This window comes from Eubalaena glacialis, chromosome 1 (genome assembly GCF_028564815.1).
Source record: "Eubalaena glacialis isolate mEubGla1 chromosome 1, mEubGla1.1.hap2.+ XY, whole genome shotgun sequence".
NCBI lineage: Eukaryota > Metazoa > Chordata > Mammalia > Artiodactyla > Balaenidae > Eubalaena > Eubalaena glacialis.
Window position 1 is genome coordinate 90,173,527 of NC_083716.1, and position 6,306 is coordinate 90,179,832.

A 6,306-nucleotide genomic window follows, 5' to 3' on the forward strand; every position below is an offset into this window, starting at 1 on the left:
GGCTACTGCTGCCGATAGATGCCTAATTTTGCAGCCCTTGCTAAGCTTCTGTAGGCACGCCTCCCAGATACCACCCCAGAGCCCATTTCCTGGCCTCCAGAGACATGCACCTCCTTTGAAGCCTTAAAATAAGCTTTATCCACACCCCCAGCTCTTACCTACTTTTGACAAACTTCCTCATCTATACCACCATGAAAATGATGGGATTGCCGCAGGCATTGTAGGACAGGTTTGTGCCTCTCGGATCTGTCGTATAGCATATTTCTCATGGCAGTTAGATACCATAGCATCAGATTTGCCCCACGTGATGGCTGCAGCTGCCACCAGTGTTGTAACCTTAGCCCGCATCCGTCTCCGTGTTCCCCAGGCTGTGTCTGCCATCTTACGCCTCCATAGGACACACACCTGTCTACACAGCACAGACCACTTCTGGGCAGGCTCTTCTAACTAACTCTCCACCCTCTCAGTCTTGTAACCCCTTGACCCCAGGTCCTCCGCTGCGCCTCCCAGATTACAGAGAACCCACTCTCTCCCATATGATCGCCCTGCAACCACAGAAGTGGTCTCTAAGCCACGAGATGATGTCTCAGACAGCCCTTTAAACAATCCAGACTCACTTCTATTTCATGAGGACTCCTCTAAGCGAAATTTCCGGGGAAACATAATACCTGGTTATGCCATAGCTTCCCTGATGAAACTCTTGAGGCTTATTCTTTGTCGACTGTGAAATCAGCCCAAGCTGCTGAACCCATAGCTCTTCCTAGAGCTTGTACATTAGCGAGAGGGAGAGCTGCCAATATTTGCCCAGACTCCAGATACGCTTTTGGAGTCTGCCATGCTGTAGCCACAATTTGGAAATCCCGCGGATGATTAATTCCTATTGCTAATGCGCATGTAATTGCTGCCCTATTACAAGCTATTCACCTGCCTTCTGAAATTGCTATTGTTCCTTGCTCAGCCCCGACTAAGGACACAGATGCTGTATCTTTAGGAAGTGATAGGGCAGACAGAGCTGCTAAACATGCAGCTCTATAGGGAGCCCCTGATCCTTTCCCCACCCAATTTTTAAACCAGCCTTTATCCCTGACTGACATTATTGACTATCGGGCAAATGCCCTGCAATCTGAAAAAGACAAATGGATAAAAAAGGGTGCCAAATGAGAGACCTCCCTGGCAGTCCAGTGGTTAAGACTTCGCCTTCCAATGCAGGGGGCCTGGGTTCGATCCCTGGTCTGGGAACTAGATTCCCACATGCATGCCGCAGCTAAGAGTTCACATGCCACAACTAAGGAGCCCACGTGCTGCAAATAAGACCCGGTGCAACCAAATTAAAAAAAAAATTTTTCATACCCATATCATCCTCAATCATCGGGGCAAGTGGAACATAAAAATCTAGACATAAAAAGACTTTAGGGAAGTTTTGTCAAGAAACTGGACTTAAATGGCCAGAAGCTTTGCCCTTGGCCCTTGTAGAGATCAGAATACTCCAAATAGGAGGCATGGATTGATGTCTTTTGAACTAGTGTTTGGACAACCAATGCCTACTGGCATCTGTAAACCTTCCATTCCTGGATTAAATGAACATTATGGAGTCTTACGTGAACAATCAATGCTATGACTAGCTAGATACAAGAACTAACAAGTGTACTTGAAGCATATCACCAACAGATAAAAGGGGCATGGCCGCCACGGACTGACAAGGCTCGCCATCCCTTTAGACCAGGAGACTGGGTGTACATCAGGGTCTTTAGAAGAAAACACACTCCAGGAAAGGTCCAGTGTCATGTTCTGTCTTCTTTTTGGACAGTCATTTGGACCCCAGAAAACTCTATAGAAGCCCAAGGACTGTCTGTCCCTTACCCAGATAAGGGCCATAGGTGGAAACTTTTCCCTTTGCACTGAAAACAAACATGACCCTGGACCTTTCTTGGGTGACATTCCAGGACAATACTGCAGTCAAACTCTGCAGTTTGCCACAGGTGGCATCCTCAAACCTCTCAAGAAAGCTGTGAGTGACTCTAACACAAACGTCTGCCAAATCACCACATGTTCCAAATGGCTCACAGCCACCCTTGAACAGCTTGGGTATTGTAGCTACCCACCATGATTAAATTGGCCAGTACCCAAACTATATATGGGTGGATCAAAAATCTGGACTTGGGCCTTCTCTGGCGGTCCAGTGGTTAAGAATCCGCCTTCCAATGCAAGGGACGCGGGTTCGATCCCTGGTCGGAGAACTAAGAGCCCACGTGCTGCGGGGCAGCTAAGCCCACGCGCCACAACTACTGAGCCCATGCACTCTGGAGTCCACATGACACAACTAGAGAGAAACCCGCCCTCCATAACTAGAGAAGCCCACATGCCGCAACAAAGGCCCGACAAAGTGGGTCAGTGGGCCGCAACTAAGACCCGACACAGACAGATAAATAAATAAATAAATAAATAAATAAATAAAAAGTATATAAAAAAAAAACCTGGACTTAACTTGGTTAGGTGACAGAACCAAACTTTACAGCTGCCAAAACCAGATGACAGGCCTCCTGTACCGGCTCTTTTGCAATCTGTTTTGTTCTCAAAGATTGACAGAAGCACATGGGAAATGGAGGTTTGGGGAGACCGATGACAAAGGCCATAGAATGCTCCAGACACTGGGAATTACAGATTCCATTCTAACCTTGTCTGCAAACCACACTGGTTTTTTAATTTTATGTGGCAACAAAGTATATAAAGGGTTCCCACCTCAGTGGTCTGGATGATGTAGACTTGGGCACTTGGCTTCTTCTGTCACCAAATCCTCCACCCCAAATGCCAGCCAAGTTACAAACCTGGGCTTCTTTGTTCATGAAGTTGTGCTACATAAATGTGCCAGTCAAGAAACTGTAGAGAATCTCCTTGTGTATCACAACTCCAAGTTCTTTTCAGCATTGAGGGTCTTATTCCCAAGCTTTAGAGGTTATGAATTGGAAAAGGCAATCTTAAATCTCTCCATGGTAATAGAACAAGAGTTCAATACCAGTATGCAAACTTTGAAAATACTCCAGTTCGAAGTTAACAACCTGGCCTCTGGGGTGCTCCAAAACAGCATGCCCCAGATACACTGCCCAGCAAGGAGGAGCTTGTGTAATCATCGTGGAAAAAGTTGATTTTATGTGACTCAAACAGGGCAAGTAGTGTCTAACTTACATCTACCAAAAAAACAGTTTATATCATCTTTAATTTCTTTCATCAGTATCTTATAGTTTTCTGCATACAGGTCTTTGTCTCCTTAGGTAGGTTTATTCCTAGGTATTTTATTCTTTTTGTTGCAATGGTAAATGGGAGTGTTTCCTTCATTTCTCTTTCAGATTTTTCATGATTAGTGTATAGGAATGCAAGAGATTTCTGTGCATTAATTTTGTATCCTGCTACTTTACCAAATTCATTGATTAGCTCTAGTAGCTTTCTGGTAGCATCTTTAGGATTCTCTATGTATATTATCATGTCATCTGCAAACAGTGACAGCTTAACTTCTTCTTTTGCGATTTGGATTCCTTTTATTTCTTTTTCTTCTCTGATTGCTGTGGCTAAAACTTCCAAAACTATCTTGAATAATAGTGGCGAAATTGATACAGCCACTATGGAGAACAGTATGGAGGTTCCTTAAAAAACTAAAAATAGAACTACCATACGACCCAGCAACCCCACTACTGGGCATATACCCTGAGAAAACCATAATTCAAAAAGAGTCATGTACCACAATGTTCATTGCAGCTCTATTTACAATAGTCAGGACATGGAACCTAAGTGTCCATCGACAGATGAATGGATAAAGAAGATGTGGCACATATATACAATGGAATATTACTCAGCCATAAAAAGAAATGAAATTGAAGTATTTGTAGTGAGGTGGATGGACCTAGAGTCTGTCATACAGAGTGAAGTAAGTCAGAAAGAGAAAAACAAATACCGTATGCTAACATATACATGTGGAATCTAAAAAAAAAAAATGGTTCTGAAGAACCTAGGGGCAGGACAGGGATAAAGACACAGACATAGAGAATGGACTTGAGGACAAGGGGAGGGGGAAGGGGTAAGCTGGGACGAAGTGAGAGAGTGGCATGGACATATATACACTACCAAATGTAAAATAGATAGCTAGTGGGAAGCAGCCACATAGCACAGGGAGATCAGCTCGGTGCTTTGTGACCACCTAGAGTGGTGGGATAGGGAGGGTGGGAGGGAGACACAAGAGGGAGGAGATATGGGGATATATGTATACATATAGCTGATTCACTTTGTTATACAGCAGAAACTAACACACAATTGTAAAGCAATTATACTCCAATAAAGATGTTAAAAAAAATTTAGCATTTTCCATTAGATAAATGAAGCTTAAACATTTCATTGGACTGGCCCATTCCCAGGGTTAGGGCCTGGGTCAGTGGGGTGTAAGGAAATGTGCTCTGTCAACCGAAAAAAAAATGCACAAGGGACTTCCCTAGTGGTGCAGTGGATACGACCCCACGCTCCCAATGCAGGGGGCCCGGGTTCGATACCTGGTCCGGGAACTAGATCCCACATGCATGCCACAACTAGGAGTTTGCATGCCACAACTAAGGAGCCCACCTGCTGCAACTAAGGAGCTGGCGAGCCGCAACTAAGACCTGGTGCAACCAAATAAATAATTTTTTTTTTTAAATGCACAATATGAGAGTCATGAGTTAAGTTTTATTTGGGGCAAAATGAGGACTATAGCCCAGGAGACAGCGTCTCACATAGCTCTGAGGAACTGCTCCGAAGACGTAGGGGAGAAAGTCAATATACATGTGATTTTGGTGAAGGGGGCGTGTGCACCTAAGCACACATTTTGGCAGAAGGCAGTTTGTCACGGGGAGCAAATGCGTCTGTTTGTGATGTTCGTGCCTCTCTAGACGTGAGAAGATGCTAGAATTGGGCTCATAAAACCTTCTGCTGAAAATATTTATCTGAAGCCCTGCTCTGCCAGTTTTTCCCAGAGCACAGGGCGCCGCATTCCTGATCTCCGCCCTGAACTCCTTTCGGGGGGGTGTTGAAGGTCAGCGATGGCAGTGGCCGGTGACGTCATCCTTGTAGAGGCAGATGACAAGGGACAGTCTTTAGGTGGCAACTCTGTTCTTTTCTGCTGGTTGATCCTCATTCCAATCTATGTTTTTTTCTCCCTCTGCAGATTCCTTACCACTTGGTTATATACCATTTTCTCTCTCCACAGCCACCAGCTCAGCTTTTTGTGTGTAAAGCTTCCAGGGAAGTTTCAGAGAAGGGAACTGATGGGGCTCAGGGCCGCCACCCGAAGATGTGTCACTCCGGCTTGCAGATTATTTTGAGATGAAAAAAATCAAGGCACAAAAGACTCAGGAAGAACCTTTGAACGTCCCCCCTTACTGCCTGAAAGAGGAAAGTCACTCCTTCAAAGCCTTCCTATTTTCACACAATAAGCAAAGATACCATTTTGGTACGACTGGGTTTATTAAACTGTGGCAAATGAGACAGCGTTTGGGATGGAGGTAAATGCACACAAATCGCTTAGGAAGAGAAGCAGCCTCATGACCAAAGGTGATCACTGGGTACCAGTTCCTGCCAGTATTGGTCACAGACGCCAGCTGTCACAGAAGTGTGCCTGGAAACATCTAGTAAAGAGTTGAGTTTGGGAGTTGATAGTAATATTCTATCATTTCCATTGGAAGGAGTTTTCACAAAAAGGGGCTGACTTTTAATGGGCCAATTGCTCGTTTGAGCCCATCCGAGACTGAGATGGTTTTAGGTGCCTCTCTGAAGTTGTGCTGACCCAGTTTACCCCTCAACCAGTTCACCAGAAAGGCCAGGCTGCCTGCCCCAGCTCTACCCGCCCCACGACTTGGTGGGCACACCGGTTCTTGGGCTTACCTTTAGGCAGACACTGCTCTAGATGTGGCAATATTGCAACGAACAAAATCACTCCTCAGAGAGCTCACTGAGCTCAGACATAAATTATTAACCCAGACATCAATAATGCAATTCCTGTGATGACAATGGTTGTGAAGAAGGTAAGGTTGGGACTTCCCTGGCGGTCCAGTGGTTAAGACTCTGCACTACCAATGCAGGGGCACAGGTTCGATCCCTGGTCGGGGAACTAAGATCCCACATGCTGCACGGCGTGGCCAAAAATCTTTTTAAAATTTTAAAAAACAGGTAAGGTTGTCCTGAGAGGGGAGAGGTGGGCAGGGCTCCCCTGGGGTGCGATTCCAGCTGAGATTCAAGTGGTGAGGGACCTCTGCTCCAGATTGAGGAAGAAAGCATGCTGGGGGCAGG

The 6,306-nt window shown here is 45.5% G+C and overlaps 1 non-coding gene across 1 annotated transcript; it reads left to right on the forward strand.

Annotated features, from left to right (window-relative positions):
- Positions 1 to 6,055: 6,055 nt before the first annotated feature.
- Positions 6,056 to 6,127, forward strand: TRNAG-ACC (transfer RNA glycine (anticodon ACC)). Its single transcript has one exon. It is a non-coding gene; the product is annotated as a tRNA-Gly (tRNA).
- The last annotated feature ends 179 nt before the right edge of the window (positions 6,128 to 6,306 follow it).